Source organism: Rhinopithecus roxellana, chromosome 17 (assembly GCF_007565055.1).
Source record: "Rhinopithecus roxellana isolate Shanxi Qingling chromosome 17, ASM756505v1, whole genome shotgun sequence".
NCBI classification, from domain to species: domain Eukaryota; kingdom Metazoa; phylum Chordata; class Mammalia; order Primates; family Cercopithecidae; genus Rhinopithecus; species Rhinopithecus roxellana.
Genome location: NC_044565.1, coordinates 85107916 through 85125665, shown reverse-complemented (window position 1 = coordinate 85125665; position 17750 = coordinate 85107916). Strand labels below are relative to the sequence as shown.

The 17750-nt window shown below is 41.6% G+C and overlaps 1 non-coding gene across 1 annotated transcript; it reads left to right on the top strand.

Annotated features, from left to right (window-relative positions):
- Positions 1 to 12402: 12402 nt before the first annotated feature.
- Positions 12403 to 12507, top strand: LOC115894473. The gene has a single exon (XR_004054588.1). It is a non-coding gene; the product is annotated as a small nucleolar RNA U13 (small nucleolar RNA).
- The last annotated feature ends 5243 nt before the right edge of the window (positions 12508 to 17750 follow it).

Genomic DNA, 17750 nt, shown 5'->3' with positions numbered 1-17750 from the left:
TCACCATGTTGGCCAGGCTGGTCTTGAACTCCTGACCTCAGGTGATCTGCCTGCCTCGGCCTCCCAACATGTTGGGATTATAGGCGTGAGCCACCCCACCTGGCCCAAAAGTGAATTGTTTCTGAATGATCTTACTCAAGAAGCCTGGTGACGAGGACTGCATCTGTGGTAGAGGTGCACTGTTCCCGGGAGAGAAGGCACTGCTGTAATCATCTCAGTTGGCGTTGTTCTGTGGAAAACAGTGTGGACTCCTGTCATGCATTGGGCAATATTTATTATTGCTTAACAAGGTGTAGAGATGAGATTGGGAATGTTTTGATTTATGTTTTCCTTCTGTGAGAGAAGAGTTTGCTAACCGCCTGACAGTATTCAAGTGACTATTTAGAAATGACTTTTTTGTCTTTATATATTACTATGGAAGAAAAATTCTCAAGATAATCTATTTTCCAACTAATTGTTTTATTTCTCTCCCATTAATCTTAAACTGGAAATAGGCAGAAAGAAAAAATGGATTAAGTATTTCTTTACCTGAAACTAATTTTACTATATGCTCTGTGATTCCTAGCATAACAACTGTGAACTCATATTTTTATGTAAAAATATTTTCATTATACAGTTAGTATTTGAACTCACTAGGTTTTTAAATGTTAGACACCCAAGATGAGCATCAATATAGAACACGTATCTTTATAAATTGTTATATTCAAGAATTATTATTGCACATTGGAAGGTACTTTGTTCCTTTACATAAAAGGGTTTTTTTTTTTTTTTTTTTTGTAGAAATAGAGTCTCATTCTGTCACCCAGGCTAAAGTGCAGTGGCATGATCTCAGCTCACTGCAACCTCCACCTCCCGGGTTCAAGCAATTGTCTGCCTCAGCCTCTGGAGTAGCTGGGATTACAGGTGCCTGCCACCATGCCCAGCTAATTTTTGTGTTTTTGGTAGAGACAGGGTTTCACCATGATAGCCAGGCTGGTCTTGTATTCTTGGCCTCAAGTGATGCACCTGCCTCGGCCTCCCAAAGTGCTAGGATTACAGGCGTGAGAAACTACATTCAGCTGAAAGGCATTTAATTTATAGTTTCTTCCCCCAGTTATCCCCAAATACAGGGTTCATGAGAGGTATGGAGAAGACAGAATAGATATTCAGTTAGAACTCTGCTCAACCTCATCTTACAACTGTTACCTTTCAGTATTGATCAGTTATTTCTATTTTTGTGATTTAAATATGAGGCATACGTTTTATTTTGTTTTCCTTTTCTTCTAAATGTTTTTCTTGCCACACCCAGGGATAGCCTCAGATTACTTTGTTTTTAAGTTCACCTTTTAGACTGATTTGCCTACCTACTCCCTCCTTCTTTCCCTTTCTCCCTCCCTCCTTCCCTTTTTCCCTTTCTTTTCTTTTTTTTTTTTTTTTTTTTGAGATGGAGTCCTACTCTTGTTGCCTAGGCTGGAGTACAGTGGCACGATCTCAGCTCACTGCAACCACCACCTTCTGGGTTCAAGAAATTCTCCTGCCTCAGCCTCCTGAGTAGCTGCGACTACAGGTGCACACCACCATGCCCAGCTAATTTTTGTATTTTTAATAGAGACAAGGTTTCACCATGTTAGCCAGGCTGGTCTCGAACTCCTGATCTCGTGATCCACCCACCTCGGCCTCCCAAAGTGCTGGGATTACAGGCATGAGCCAGTGCACCTGGCCTATTATCTCTTTTTAACAAAGAATTAATAAATGTAATATTCTCTCCCAAGATCATTTGAAGAATTGTGGCAAATTAGGAATTAGATTTTTGTCTTAATTCAAAACCTGGTATTTACCCCAGTATGCCAAATAACTTTATAAAGAATAAAACATTAATCAAGAATCACATTTTTAAAGGCATACATCTATTTTTTTGGCTAGGCATTTCAAATATGATGTAATAAAAGATTAACACAAAAGTAATTTCTATTTATAAAGTTTAAAATGGCAGGTTTTCTGTGTGACATTTGAGTCTGAGATGATTTGACTGGCATGAGGCCCATCATTGGGAGATAAAAATTATAGCACAAAGAAAACTAAGCAGGTGCATATGAGGTATTGTCTCTTTATGCTCATCAAAAAATTATCTCCAAAAGAAAAGTTTAAAAAATGAAATTATTGTTATAAATTGCATGAAATATATAGTGGGCTCGATTCGCAGCCCCCTCCATATCTGTATCTCTATATGTAGATATAGAGATGTAGACATAACTTGTTTCTTCGTAAGTTATATATGTCTACCTCTACCTGTGTTAACATAATAAAGGTGTCATGGTACAGGAGGTAGACGTATATAACTTACCTCTTCATAAGGGCTAAAATGAGAACTAAAAGTAATGAGAATTCAGTTGAATATGATTAATTATCAGGATATGTCAATTAGTTCTCTTGATGCTTACTGTGATGCAAAGTATGTGATGTATTTTAAACATTTTATAATAATTGTTCTTATGTTAACCATTAGGCAAGATTTGTATTTCTAATGCTTTTAATGTTCTTTTAAAATAATGTTTGGAAAATAAAAATACTGAAAATCCTAACATTTCTGAACACCAGTTTGCAATATAATGACTTTCCTGTCTAATCATTTTAAAACTATCAGAGCATGGCAATGATCATTTTTGCACAATGGATAACAATGTGTTGAACCACAGACAGCTCTTTCCCCTTAAGAGATGAAATAACTTGTTTGACTATATATATATATATATATATATATATATATATATTTTTTTTTTTTTTTTGGAGAGACAGTGTCTCCCTGTGTTGCCCAGGTTGGTCTCCAACTCCTGGGCTCAAGCAATCCTCCCGTCTCAGCCTTCCGAATTGCTGGGAAAGAGGCGTGAACCACTTACGGTGTTTGACTGCATTTTGTATCATATATGCTCAGACTAACCAAGGGTAGATAATGCCAAAGACTATTTACAAAACTAGGTTTCTTACTCAGTGAAAAGAGGCTAAATGAACATTTCAACAACTCATTTAAATGAGATTTACCTGGAAAAAGAAAATTTTCGAATTTTTAGTTTACCGATCAGAGTTTGGATTTAAGAATCAAAAAACATTAACATAAGCAGGAACGGGTTTCATATAGGAAACTAGATGTCTACATCTAGTAGACAGCCGGACTAGCCAGAAATGCTACTACTTCTGCTCCAACCAAGAAGAGAGGAAGTCAGGAAGCCTACCTTGGACTTTTGACTTCAAGAACACACTGTTAAAGTTGTCCAGCAATGAGGAAGTTGCTGCCACCACTATTTCTACAAAAAACTCTCTTGACACCTTCAAAGCAAGTATCTGAACAAGACATTGCTATAGGAAAAATCTGGCACCATGCAACTGGGTGGAGAAACTAACTTTGCCTCTGGAACCCTAGCTTCAGGGGAATCTGGAAAGTGTACTAACACAAAAGTATACTCAAAGGAGATGCAGAGTTCTAATCTGCTCTGTCCACAGTGGTTCACCTTGTTAGTCAACAATTTTTTTTTTTTTTTTGAGATGGATTCTCACTCTGTTGCCCAGGCTGGAGTGTAGTGGTGCAGTCTTGGCTCACTGCAACCTCCACCTCCTGGGTACAAGCGATTCTCCTGCCTCAGCCTCCTGAGTAGCTGGGATTAGAGGCATGCGCCACTGTGCCTGGCTAATTTTTGTAACAGAGACAGGGTTTCACCATGTTGGCCAGGCTGGTCTTGAACTCCTAATCTCAGGTGATCCATCTGCCTCAGCTTCCCAAAGTGCTGTGATTACAGGCATGAGCCACCATGCACAGCCAGTAGTCAACATTTTTTATACATACCTCTAGCCATACTTCCAAACAACAGCAGTAGCCATACCACCATTCCCCCTCTTGAAATAATGCAGCTTCTCTTATTTAACCAAAAGTGTGTACTTTGCTAGGCGCTGCGGTAATCTTAGCACTTTGCGAGGCTGAAGTGGGAGGATCACTTGAGCCCAGGAGTTTGAGACGCACCTGGGCAACATGGCAAAACCCCGATTCTACAGAAAAGTTACCTGAGCATGGTGGCAGGTACCTATAGTCCCAGCTACTGGGGAGGCTGAGGTGGGAGGATCGCCTGAGTGAATCTAGGAGGCCTAGGCTTCAGTGAACCCTGCAGAGTGAGATCCTGTCACAGAACAAAACAAAACAAAACAAGAAATGTGTACTCTCCTCCAGAGGGAAGATGCTAAGTCTGATCAATCTCTGGGTTTCTCAGTGATGTTCATTATTCTTCTAGTTCAGTCAAAAATCTCTACGTGATGCTCTGTAACCTAAGGACTAAATTATAAAACTTACCACCGACAAACAAATTTAATCATCAAGGGAAAACAGAGTACAAATAAGAAATTGGTTGAAAAGGTTTCATAGACACACACACAGACACACACACACCCTAGGATAAAGAAGAAATGGGGATTAGTACAGACTTTGCTTGATTCCATTGGTCAGGAAGCTGCGATTGGGATTTTATAATGTCTTCCACTTCCCATTTCCTATCCCTTTGCCATTAGCTAGCTTATCATATAGTCTGAGAAAGTAAGTTTTATCAAATAGCAGAGGGAATGAAATACTAAGAGAACAAAATTTATAAAACATAATGTAGGATTACAGAAATAACTGGATAAATGGAAATGCTTAATATCATATATAAAAGACAAATATTTGAATTAAAAAACAACATGAAGGCCAGGCACGGTGGCTCGCGCCTGTAATCCCAGCACTTTGGGAGGCCGAGGTGAGCAGATCACTTGAGGTCAGGAGTTCAAGACCAGTCTGACCAACATGGTGAAACCCCATCTCTACCACAAATACAAAAATTAGCCGGGCATGGTAGCAGGTGCCTGTAATCCCAGCTACTCAGGAGGCTGAAGCAGAAGAGTTGCTTGAACCTGGGAGGCAGAGGTTGCAGTGAGCCAAGATCACGCCACTGCCCTCCAGTCTGGGTGACAGAGCGAGACTGCGTCTCAAAAAAAATAAAAAATAAATAAAAACAACATGAAAATATATGCAATATTTGCTGCTTGGAATAGAGAAACACGAACTGGAGTAAAAATTAAGATACAGACAAAAGTAGTTAAGTCTTCATGAACAAAAAATGATGGTGACAATATTAATATCAAAGAACTGAAAGCAAAACCACATTCTAGAAGATAACTAATACTGATTGATAAGAGGAACAACCAAAAAATAAAGCAGTAAGTTTCATTCATTCAGCTGATATTTGTTGAATACTATGTACCAGCTTGAGATACATGGGTGAACACAATAATGAAGTTTCTACCCCTATAACACATTATACTGCAGATGAAAAATATGTAATTTTCAAGCACAGGATCCCACAGTAATCCATGGGGGATATGTCCCAAGACCCCCAGTGGATACCTGAAACCTGGGATAGTGCCAAACCTGAAATATTCCATACTTTTTCCTTTACACACATACCAGTGATAAAGCCTAATTTATAAGGCATGGCAAGAGATTAACAATAATTAATAATATTGTAATAAAAGTTATGTGAATGTGGTCTCTGTCGAAATATACTACAGGAAACTGAAACCAAGGATAAGGGGGGACTACGGTAGTGATACGTTGTATGAAAATGATAAAATAGTAAAAGCAGAGAAAGTATGGGGGCAGTGGGGATGTGATTTTGACACAGGGAAACTAGAGATAGTCTTTCTTAGGAGATATTTGAGCAGCATCTTGAATGAAGTCTAAGGGATTGAGCCAGGAACATAGTTGGGACAAGAGCTTTCCAAGTTCCAGGAGTAGCCACTAAAGGCCCAAAACAGGCATATGTTTGGCATGTTCAAGAAAATCGGAGTTGGGGTGCGGTGGCTCATACCTGTAATCCCAGCACTTTGGGAGGCCAAGGCGGGCAGATCATTTGAGATCAGGAGTTAAGATCACCAGCCTCGCCAACGTGGCGAAACCCCGTCTCTACTGAAAATACACAAATTAGCCAGGCGTCGTGGTGTATGCCTGTAGTCCCAGCTCCTTGGGAAGCTGAGGCAGGAGAGTCCCTTGAACCCGGGAGGAGAGGATGGCAGTGAGCCGAGATCACACCACTGCACTCCAGCCTGGGTGATGGAGTGAGACTCTGTCTCAAGAAAAAAAAAAAAAATTTGACAGAGAGAATGGCAGGAAATGAGGTAGCCAGGAACCAGATCATATAGGCTCTTTGCAGAACTTGACAAGTGTTTTAGATTTTTATTCCACATATGATGAAAAATCATTGCAAGGTTGAGAGCAGAGGCTTCATAAAACCAGATTTGTCAAAAACAACAAAGTGCACAAAGCAAAATCTGTTAGAACTACAAGAAGAAATGGACAGAAACATGAGCAAAGTAGATTTTAATACCCCACTAAGTCTAGGATGGACCAAGAAGACAAGAATAATAAGAACATAGAACAGTTTACAAATATATAATTAGAAAATAAAATTAATATTGAGGTATTATACATAATTTTATATACCTCACAGCAAGTAAGCTTTCTTTTACATGTTAGCAGAAATAAAGAAAACTGATTAAATTAATAGACCAAAAGAAAACGCTAAATGAAATAGAAATGCTGAGTCCCAGTGTAATAAACTAACAATGTTGTACACAATTTAAGCTCTATTTAGCTCCATTCAACTTTTGTTATTTTTGCCATTTTTAATTCTCATCTGTTTTTATTTTGAACCTGACAAGATATTACAGTTATTGTGTGGTCAATATCCTTTTTTTTTTTTTTTGAGACAGAGTCTCGCTCTGGAGTGCAGTGGCATCTCTGCTCACTGCAACCTCCACCTCCACTTCCCTAAATTAAGCAATCCTCCCACCTCAGGCTCCTGAGTAGCGGGAACTAACTGCACAGGCCACCATGTCCAGCAAATTTTTGTTTTTGTTGTTGTTTTTGTAGAGGCAAAGTTTCACCGTGTTGCCCAGGCTGGTCTCAAATTCCTGGGCTCAAGTGGTCCTCCCGCCTCAGCCTCCCAAAGTGCTGGGATTATAGGTGTGAGCCACCACACTTGGCCTATTCATTGAAATTTACCCATATATTATCACATTTCTTAAAAATTTTATTTTTTTTTTTGAGACAGGTCACTGTCGCCCAGGTTGGAGTGCAGTGGCACAATGATGGCTCACTGCAGCCTCATCCTTCTGGGCTGAAGCGATTTTCCTGCCTTAGCCTCCCAAGTAACTGGGGCTATAGGCACGCCCCACCGTGCCTGGGCTAATTTTTTTTTTTTTTTTTTTTTTTTTTTTTTAGTAGAGATGGGGTCTCCCTGTGTTGCCCAGGCTGGTCTCAAACTCCTGGGCTCAAGCAATCCCATTTTGGCCTCACAAAGTGCAGAGATTACAGCCATGAGTCATCATGCTCGGCCCTTAAAATTTTTAAATAAATTTTCAATTGTTTTGATTCAGCAGGTAAGTTATTACATACTCCTTAGTGGATTCTGACTTCTGACCTCCATGGCCCCCATCTAGCTTATTTTCCTCCCTCCCTCCCTCCCTCCCTCCCTTCCTTCCTCTCTCTCTCTCTTTCTCTCTTCTTTTCAAAGAGATTAGGTCTTGCTCTGTCAGCAGACTGGGGTGCTGTGGTGCGATCTTGGCTCACTGTGGCCTCCACCTCCTGGGCTCAAGTGATCCTCCCACCTCAGCCTCCTGACTAGCAGGGACTACAGGAGTATGCCACCAGGCCTGGCTAATTTTTTTGTAGAGACATAGTTTCTCTATGTTGCCCAGGCTGATCTTGAACTCCTGGGCTCAAGCAGTCCTCCCACCTCAAGCCTTCCAAAATGCTGGGATTATAGGCATTAACCAAAGTGCCTGGCTTATATTTCTTCCTCACTATTCCTTCTTGCATCTCAGAACTTTCATTTGGTTCCGTTTCCTTCTGTCTTAATGTGTCGTTTAGAATTTCCTTTAATGTTTCTTTTCTGTTAGTGAATGATCTCTGTTTGTTTTCTGGTAACATTTTTATTTTGCCATCATTCTTTTTTTTTTTTTTTTTTTTTTTTGAGACAGAGTCTCGCTCTGTCGCCCAGGCTGGAGTGCAGTGGCCGGATCTCAGCTCACTGCAAGCTCCGCCTCCCGGGTTTACGCCATTCTCCTGCCTCAGCCTCCCGAGTAGCTGGGACTACAGGTGCCCGCCACCTCGCCCGGCTAGTTTTTTGTATTTTTTTAGTAGAGACGGGGTTTCACCGTGTTAGCCAGGATGGTCTCGATCTCCTGACCTCGTGATCCGCCCGTCTCGGCCTCCCAAAGTGCTGGGATTACAGGCTTGAGCCACCGCGCCCGGCCTTTGCCATCATTCTTAATTTTATTTTTTATTTTTATTTTTTTGAGACATGGTCTCACTCTGGCACCCTGGAATGCAGTGGTGCAATCACAGCTCACTGCAGCCTCAACCTCCCATTGCCTTCATTCTTACAAGAATTTTTTTCTGAGTAAAGACTTTGTATTTTATCTTTTAGTGTAGTAGTATATTCCCTACTTCTTGGTTAGTGCTTCGTTAAAAAAAAAAAAAGAAGGAAAGTATTATTCCATTGTTTTCTGACTTTCACTGTTGCTGTTACAAACTCAACTGTTTGGCCAGGCGCAGTGGCTCATTCCTGTAATCCCAGCACTTTGGGAGGCCAAGGTGGGTGAATCACCTGAGGTCAGGTGTTCGAGACCAGCCTGGCCAACGTGGTGAGACAACCCTGTCTCATCTAAAAATACAAAAATTAGCTGGGCGTGGTGATGGGTGCCTGTAATCTCAGTTACTTCGGAGGCTGAGGCAGGAGAATCGTTTGATCTCAGGAGGTGGAGGTGGCAGTGAGCCGAGATCGTGCCACTGCACTCCAGCCTGGGTGAGAGAGTGAGACTCCATCTCAAAAAAAAAAAAAAAAAAAAAAAAAAATTAGCTGTTTGACTGCATGCTGCTTATTTGAATATTTGAATACATTCTCCCTACCCCGTTTCGTATCCCACCTCCTGGCTACTTTTATTATATTTTTATCTTTGGTGTTCTACAGTTTTAATAGATGTGTATTTTTTAATGTATCTTGGGATTTGTTGGACTTCTCAAATTTATGGCTTGGTGTCTTTCATCAACTGTGGACAATTCTCAGCCGTTAATCTCTTCAAATATTGCTTCTGTCCCATTCTCTCTACTCTCTCCTTAACCTGGCTTTCATTTTTTTCATCTCTTGCTTTCTTTTTTTTTTTTTTTGAGACGGAGTCTCGCTCTGTCGCCCTGGCTAGAGTGCAGTGGCCGGATCTCAGCTCACTGCAAGCTCCGCCTCCCGGGTTCACGCCATTCTCCTGCCTCAGCCTCCCGAGTAGCTGGGACTACAGGCGCCCGCCACCTCTCCCGGCTAGTTTTTTTGTATTTTTTAGTAGAGACGGGGTTTCACCGTGTTAGCCAGGATGGTCTCGATCTCCTGACCTCGTGATCCGCCCGTCTCGGCCTCCCAAAGTGCTGGGATTACAGGCTTGAGCCACGGCACCCGGCCTATCTCTTGCTTTCTTTGTTGTAGTTTGAATAACTTCGTCCACCCTATCTTCTAGTTCATTAAGTCTCCCTTCTTCTGAATCTATTCTGTTAACATTGATTATCAAATTATCAATTTTAATTATGATTACTATATTTTTCATTTTGAGAAATTTTCTCATGTTAAATAAAACCTGTTGGCCAGGTGTGGTGGCTCACACCTGTAATCCCAGCACTTTGGGAAGCCAAGGCTGACTAACATGGTGAAACCCCATCTTTACCAAAAATGCAAAATTAGCCAGGCATGTTGGCATGCGCCTGTAATCCCAGCTACTTGGGAGGCTGAGGCAGGAGAATCACTTGATCTCAGGAGGCGGAGGTTGCAGTGAGCTGGGATTGCACCATTGCACTCCAGACTGGGCAACAGAGCAAGACTCTGTCTAAAAGAAAACCCCCCAAAACAGAAAACAAAACAAAAAAACACCTGTTAGGTTACATTTTTAGAGTTTCCAGTTTCTACATATAATTAAAAGTGCATGTAATCCCAGCACTTTGGGAGGCCGAGACGGGCGGATCACGAGGTCAGGAGATCGAGACCATCCTGGCTAACACCGTGAAACCCCGTCTCTACTAAAATATACAAAAAGCTAGCCGGGCGAGGTGGCTGGCGCCTGTAGTCCCAGCTACTCGGGAGGCTGAGGCAGGAGAATGGCGTGAACCCGGGAGGCGGAGCTTGCAGTGAGCTGAGATCTGGCCACTGCACTCCAGCCTGGGTGACAGAGCAAGACTCAGTCTCAAAAAAAAAAAAAAAAAAAAAAAAAGTGCAGTGGCTCACGCGTGTAATCCCAGTACTTTGGGAGGCTGAGGCCGGGTGGGTGGGTCACCTGATATCAGGAGTTTGAGAACAGCCTGACCAACATGGAGAGAAACCCCATCCCTCCTAAAAATACAAAATTAGCTGGGCATGGTGCCGAATGCCTGTAATCCCAGCTACTTGGGAGGCTGAGGCAGGAGAGTCACTTGAACCCGGGAGGCGGAGGTTGCGGTGAGCTGAGATTGCGCCATTGCACTCCAGCCAGGGCAACAAGAGCGAAGCTCCATCTCAAAAAAAAAAAAAAAAAAAAAGAAAGAAAAGAAAGTGCATCATTTATTTCTTAATTAGTGCAAGGATAGTTTTCTAAAATGACTGATAATCCCATTGTAATATTTGATTTTCATAAAATAGGACTTTTGTCAATTATTTTTGCTGGTAGTCCTTCATCGTGTTTACTTTTACTGTGAGTTGCTAATTTTCCTTGAAATTTTTTGGTGAAAATTTTCACCCCGGTTGATAGCACTGCCTTAAGTGAAGGTACATTTCTCCAGAAAGAACTTGCATTTGCTTCTTCTAGGCGCCTAAATGCATTACCAGTTCAGGACCACTTTAAGCTGAGCTTGGAGTTCTTTTGAACTACTTAGGTGATGTGGTTATATAGGTTACTATCTATAAGGCACTAAGTTTGCGATTATAACCTCTAAGAAATAATTTTTTCCATTTCTCTGTTTATATCAAGGACAACTTTTCTTGAGGTTCCCTGGACATGAGGTAGAGAGGAGTGGGATGGATTTATTTCCTCTTTACCATTACCTTGAGGATGTAGCACTTTGGAGTCTTAGTTTTAAGGAAAGTGGGTCTCCTTTTAAGAAGCTTCAGTCATCAAAACTGAAGCCCAATTTCTCTAAGGTTGGCAAATACCTTCAGGGCAAAAGTGTCTACCATCCTTCACTTACCTCTTGGAATCCTCTCCTTAGAGTCCTCTCCTCTCCCCTCCCCTCCCCTCCCCTCCCCTCCTCTCCCCTCCCCTCCCCTCTTCTACTTTCCCCTCCCCTCCTCTCTTCCCCTCCCTTCCCCTCCCCTCCCCTTTCCTTTCTCCTTCTCCTTTTCTTTCCTTTTTCCTTTCTTTTCCTTTCCTTTCTTCCCCCTCCCCTCCCCCTGCTCCCTTTCCCTTCCCTTTCTTTCCCTTCCCCTTTCCTTTTTGTTTGAGACAGATTCTCACTCTGTCACCCAGGCTGGAGTGCAGTGGTGTGATCCTGGCTCAAGTGAGCCTGCCACCTCAGCCTCTCAAGTAGTTGTTACCACAGGTGTGCGCCACCATGGCCAGCTAATTTTTCATGTTTTGTAGAGACTGGGTTTCACCATGTTGCCTAAGCTTATATTTTTGTCTTGTAATTTTTCACTCTTTTATCAGCTCTTTGAAGTTTTTAAGACGTTTTATGTATTGGAGTATATTGTGAAGTTGAAATATTTATTTATTTATTTATTTATTTATTTATTTATTTATTTATTTATTTATTTATTTTTGAGACCGAGTCTCGCTGTCGCCCGGGCTGGAGTGCAGTGGCCGGATCTCAGCTCACTGCAAGCTCTGCCTCCCGGGTTTACGCCAATCTCCTGCCTCAGCCTCCCGAGTAGCTGGGACTACAGGTGCCAGCCACCTTGCCCGGCTAGCTTTTTGTATTTTTTAGTAGAGACGGGGTTTCACCGTGTTAGCCAGGATGGTCTCGATCTCCTGACCTCGTGATCCGCCCGTCTCGGCCTCCCAAAGTGCTGGGATTACAGGCTTGAGCCACCGCGCCCGGCGAAATATTTATTGTTAACGAAATCAGAGCGTTGTTATTATCATCAACTTCTTACCCAAACTGCTCAATTTAATAATAATAATAATATCATCTACATTGTGGACACTTCTTGCCTATCTTTCCAGACCTACTGTATGTGTATACCCATGTATATGTAGAGAAACCCGAGAAAATAATGCAAGGTATAAAGTAAATGCTATAGGGATGTATAGGCTGCTACTGGAGTGCAAAGTAGGGAACAGTTTATTTAGAGTGAGAAAAAGGGAAGGCTTGATTAAGAAGAGAAGGGAGATGGGGAGATCCTTTTGTAGTTCGTAAGTGTGATGATTAGGTTTTCACACGCATGTTTGAGATATGCCTCCCTCAAACCTGTATTAGTCTGTTTTCACACAGCTATAAAGAACTACCTGGGACTGGATAATTTATGAAGATGAGAGGTTTAATTGACTCAGGGTTCTGCAGGCTTAACAGGAGCATGACTGGGAGGCCTCAGGAAACTTACCATCATGGCAGAAGGGGAAGGGGAGGAAGCACCTTCTCCACGTGGTGGCAGGAGAGAGAGAGAGAGAGGAAGCGAGGAGGGAAGTGCCACACACTTTTAAACTATCAGATCTCATGAGAACTCACTCATTATCACGAGAACAGAACGAGGAAATTGCCCCCATAATCCAATCACCTCTACTGGGTCACTCCCCCAACATTGGGAATTATGATTCAACATGAGATTTTGATGGGGACACACAGCCAAACCACATCAAACCTTGTTACAACGTGGGCACATTACCCATCTGACATGAATAAATAAATAATAAAAATTAAAAGAGGGGGAAAAGGAAATTGATGTATGGAACACGCACAAAATGCCTGTACAGCATTGAGGTTAAGAATGACAGCCTACATACTGCATTTCCAGGGTTTGAATGCTGGCTTGGGTGACTCTAGACAAATTTAATTGCTCTAAGTTTCAGATTTTTGTACATAAAGTTGAAATAATAATTGTATCTTATATGATCTCTTTGCAACTTACTGAAGAAATACTTCTCACCATAAAACGTAAGTAAGTGAGCTGATGGATATATTCATTGGTGTGATTAATCATTCCATATTTTGTATGTGTATCAAAACATCCCATTGTACCCAATAAATTTATACAATTATGATTTGTCATCAAAAATAATTTAAAAAGAAATGCTTCTTTCTAGAGGTCATTCAAATATGCTATATTTTCTTTTTCTTTTTTTTTTTTTTTTTTTGAGATGGAGTTTCACTTTGTCACCCAGGCTGGAGTCCGGTGGCACCATCTCTGCTCACTGCAACCTCTGCCTCCCAGGTTCAAGCGATTCTCCTGCCTCAACCTCCCAAGTAGCTAAGCGGATTACAGGTGTACACCACCACACCTGGTTAATTTTGTATTTTTAGTAGGGACAGGGTTCCACCATGTTGGCCAGGCTGGTCTCGAACTCCTGACTGCAAGTGATCCACCCACCTCAGCTTTCCAAAGTGCTGGGATTACAGGTGTGAGCCACTGCGCCCGGCCAATTATTTCTTTTCTTTCTTTTTTTTTTTTTTTTTTTTTTTTTTTTTGAGGCGGAGTCTCGCTCTATTGCCCGGACTGGAGTGCAGTGGCCAGATCTCAGCTCACTGCAAGCTCTGCCTCCCGGGTTTACGCCATTCTCCTGCCTCAGCCTCCCTAGTAGCCGGGACTACAGGCGCCCGCCACCTCGCCCGGCTAGTTTTTTGTATTTTTAGTAGAGACGGGGTTTCACCGTGTTAGCCAGGATGGTCTCGATCTCCTGACCTCGTGATCCGCCCGTCTCGGCCTCCCAAAGTGCTGGGATTACAGGCTTGAGCCACCGCGCCCGGCTATTTCTTTTCTTAAATTAATGTTTGTTTTTTGCTGAGGCATAGAAGTGCAATATTTTATGTAAATCAATTTTATATCTAGCCACTTGACTAAACTCTCTTATTTTTAATAATTTATCTAACACGTTTTGGGGTTACTATGTAGAAAAAAAAGTTATCTACTTGACAGAGGAAACTGTTTTGTAATATTTTCTAAAAATGTCATTTACAAATAATAATGTTTTGGTTTTTGGTTGTTTTGGATTTTTTGTTTGTTTGTTTGTTTGAGACAGAGTCTTGCTCGGTTGCCCAGGCTGGAATGCAGTGATGCAATCTCAGCTCCCTACAACCTAAGCCTCAAGTGATCCTTCCATCTCAGCTTCCCGCGTAGCTGGGACTACAGGTGGGCACCTCCACACCCTCCTAATTTTTGTATTTTTTTGTAGAGATAGGGTTTCACCATGTTGCCCAGGCTGGTCTCTAACTCCCGAACTTAAAGGATCCGCCCACCTTGGCATCCCATACAGGTGTGAGGCACTGCATTTGGCAATAATGGTTTTGTTTCTTCCATTCTAAGCCTTACACCTCCCCCTTTTCTTGTCTTACGTGGTTAGCTAGAAATTCAGTACAAGGTAGAACAGAAGTGTTAACACTAGGCCTCCATTCTGGTTGTCGATTTGAAATTTTCATCAACTCTGACAGTGTTGTAGGTTTTTGTTAGACACCCTTTATCAGGTTAAGAAGATTCTCTTTTGTTCCTGGTTTATTAAGAGCTTTTATTATGGCAGAGGGTTCAATTTTATTGAGTGACTTTTCTGAATCTGTTGAGATAATCATATGATTTTTCTCATTTTGGCAATGATTTTTTTTAAACACTACTAAATCAAGGCTGGGCATGGTGGCTCACACCTGTAATCCCAGCATTTTGGGAGCCTGAAGTGGGAACATGGTTTGAGCCTGAATTTGTGGCACCCTGTCTCTAAAAAAAAAAAAACTAGGCATGGTGGCACTCGTATGTAGTCCCAGCTGCTCAGGAGGCTGAGGTGGGAGTATTGCTGAGCCCCAGAAGTCAAGGCTGTAGTGAGCTGTGATTGCACCACTGCACTCTTAGCTTGAGTGACAAAGTGAGACCCTGTCAAAAAAAAAAAAAAAAAAAATACTAGGTCAATTTGCTAATATTCTAAGATTTTTGCATCTGTTCATAAAGAAGTAACACTGCAATTTTCACTTCTCATAATTCTCTTGTCTGTTTATCCTGGTTTCATAAAATGGGTGAGAAATGTAACTTCGTGTTCTATGTTATGGAGCAATTTGTTTAAAATTGGAATTATTTTTCCCTTTAATCTTTGATAGAACACTCCTGTGAAACAATCTGTGCTGCTGTTGGCTTTGGAGGAAAATTTTTATCTCTTGATTCAATTACTACAATGGTTGTACAATTTATCTAGTTTTTAAATTATTATACTAGTACTAGTATTATTATATGTAATGTAATACAGTAATATATTGTCTAAGAATTTTTTCCCATTTTACATGTATTTCAAACTTCTTGGCATAAAGTTATTCACAATATTCTATAATGTCTGTTAATTCTGTACAGAATCTGAGTTTTGCCACCTTTTTCATTCCCTTTCTTATTTTTGTATGCCTTCTCTTTTTTCTTTTCTTTTTCTTTTCTTTTTTTTTTTTTTTTGAGATGGAGTCTCACTCAGTTGCCTAGGCTGGAGTGTGCAGTGGCGTGATTTTGGCTCACTGCAACCTCCGCCTCCCAGGTTCAAGCAATTCTCCTGCCTCAGCCTCCCAAGTAGCTGAGATTACAGGCACACACCACCATGCCCAGCTATTTTTTGTATTTTTAGTAGAGACGGAGTTTCACCATGTTGGCCAAGCTGGTCTCGAACTCCTGACCTCAGGTGATCCACCAACCTCAGCCTCCCAAAATGCTGGGAGCCACCATGCCCGGCCCTCTTTTTTCTTTTCTTGGCCCACCTTACCAAATATATTTATGGTGCATGTATTAGTCCATTCTTGCATTCCTATACAAAATACCTGAGGCTGGGTAATTTATAAGGAAAATAGGTTTAATTGGCTCACGATTCTGCAGGCTGTACAAGAGGAATGGCGTCAGCATCTGCTTTGCTTCTGGTGAGGCCCAAGGAAGCTTTCAATCATGGCAGAAGGCAAGTGGGGAGTTAGTGTATCACATGGAGACAGTGAGGGCAAGAGAGAGATGGGGGAGGTCCCACAAACAACCAGATCTCACATGACCTCGCAGGAACTCACTCATTACTGCCAGGATGGCACCAAGCATTCATGAGGGATCCACCTCTGTTACCCAAACACGTCCCACCAGGCCCCACCTCCAACACTGGGAATCACATGCAACATGAAAGTTGGAGGGGACACACATCCAAACCATGTTAGTGTATGACATGATGTTTCAATATATGTATTCATCGTGGAATACATATATTCAATGGCTAAATCAAGCTAATGAACATACGCATTACCTCATGTACCATTTTTTTGTGGTGAGAAAACTTAACATCTACTCTCTTAGCAATTTTTGAGTATAAATACCTTGTTATTCATCATAATCACCACGTTGTGCAATGGATCTCTTGAACTTATTCTTCCTAACTGAAATTTTGTATTCTTTGATCAGCATCCCCCAGTGCCACATCACTCACTAACCCTGGTAACTACCATTCTACTCTGCTTCTATGAGTTAATCTTTTTCAGACTCCACATGTAAGTGATATCAGAAGGTATTTGTCTTTCTGTGCCTGGCTTATTTCACTTAACATAATGTCCTCCAGGCTCATCCATGGTGTTGCAAATAATAGGATTTTCTTCTTTTTTAAGGCTGAATAGTATTCCATTGTGTATATACACCACATTTTCTTTATCCATTCATCTGTTCAGGAACACTTAGGTTGATTCCATATCTTGGCTATTGTGAATGATGCTGCAGTAGACATAGGAGTGCAGATATCTCTTCAACATATTGATTTCATTTCCTTTGAAAATATACCCAGTAGTGGGATTGTTGGGTTATATGGTAGTTCTGTTTTTAATTTTTTGAGAAACTTCCATACTGCTCTCCATAACGGCTGTACTAGTTTACCTTCCCACCAACAGCGTTTCAGGGTTCCTTCCCTCTTCCCTACATCCTTGCCCACACTTTGTTGTCTTTGGTCTTTTTGGTAAGAGCCATTCTCACAAGGATAAGGTAATATCTCATTGCGGTTTTAATTTGCCTTTTCCTAATGATTAGTGATACCGATCTTTATTTTATTTTTGAGACGGAGTCTCGCTCTGTCGCCCAGGCTGGAGTGCAGTGGCGCGATCTCGGCTCACTGCAAGCTCCGCCTCCCGGGTTCCACGCCATTCTCCTGCCTCAGCCTTCCGAGTAGCTGGGATTACAGGCGCCGGCCACCACGCCCGGCTAATCTTTTTTGTACTTTTAGTAGAGACGGGGTTTCACCGTGTTAGCCAGGATGGTCTCGATCTCCTCACCTCATGATCCACCCATCTTGGCCTCCCAAAGTGCTGGGATTACACGCGTGAGCCACCGCGCCCGGCTGATGCTGATCTTTTTTTATATACCTGTTGGCCATTTGTATGTTTTCTTTTGAGACGTGTCCATTGAGTTCCTTTGCCCATTGAAAATCTGGTTAATTTTTTTTCTTGCCATTGAGGTGTTTGAATTCCTTATATATTTTGGATATTAACTCCTTATCAGATACATAGTTTACAAATATTTTCCTTCATTCCATAGGTTGTCTTTTTCACACCGTTGATT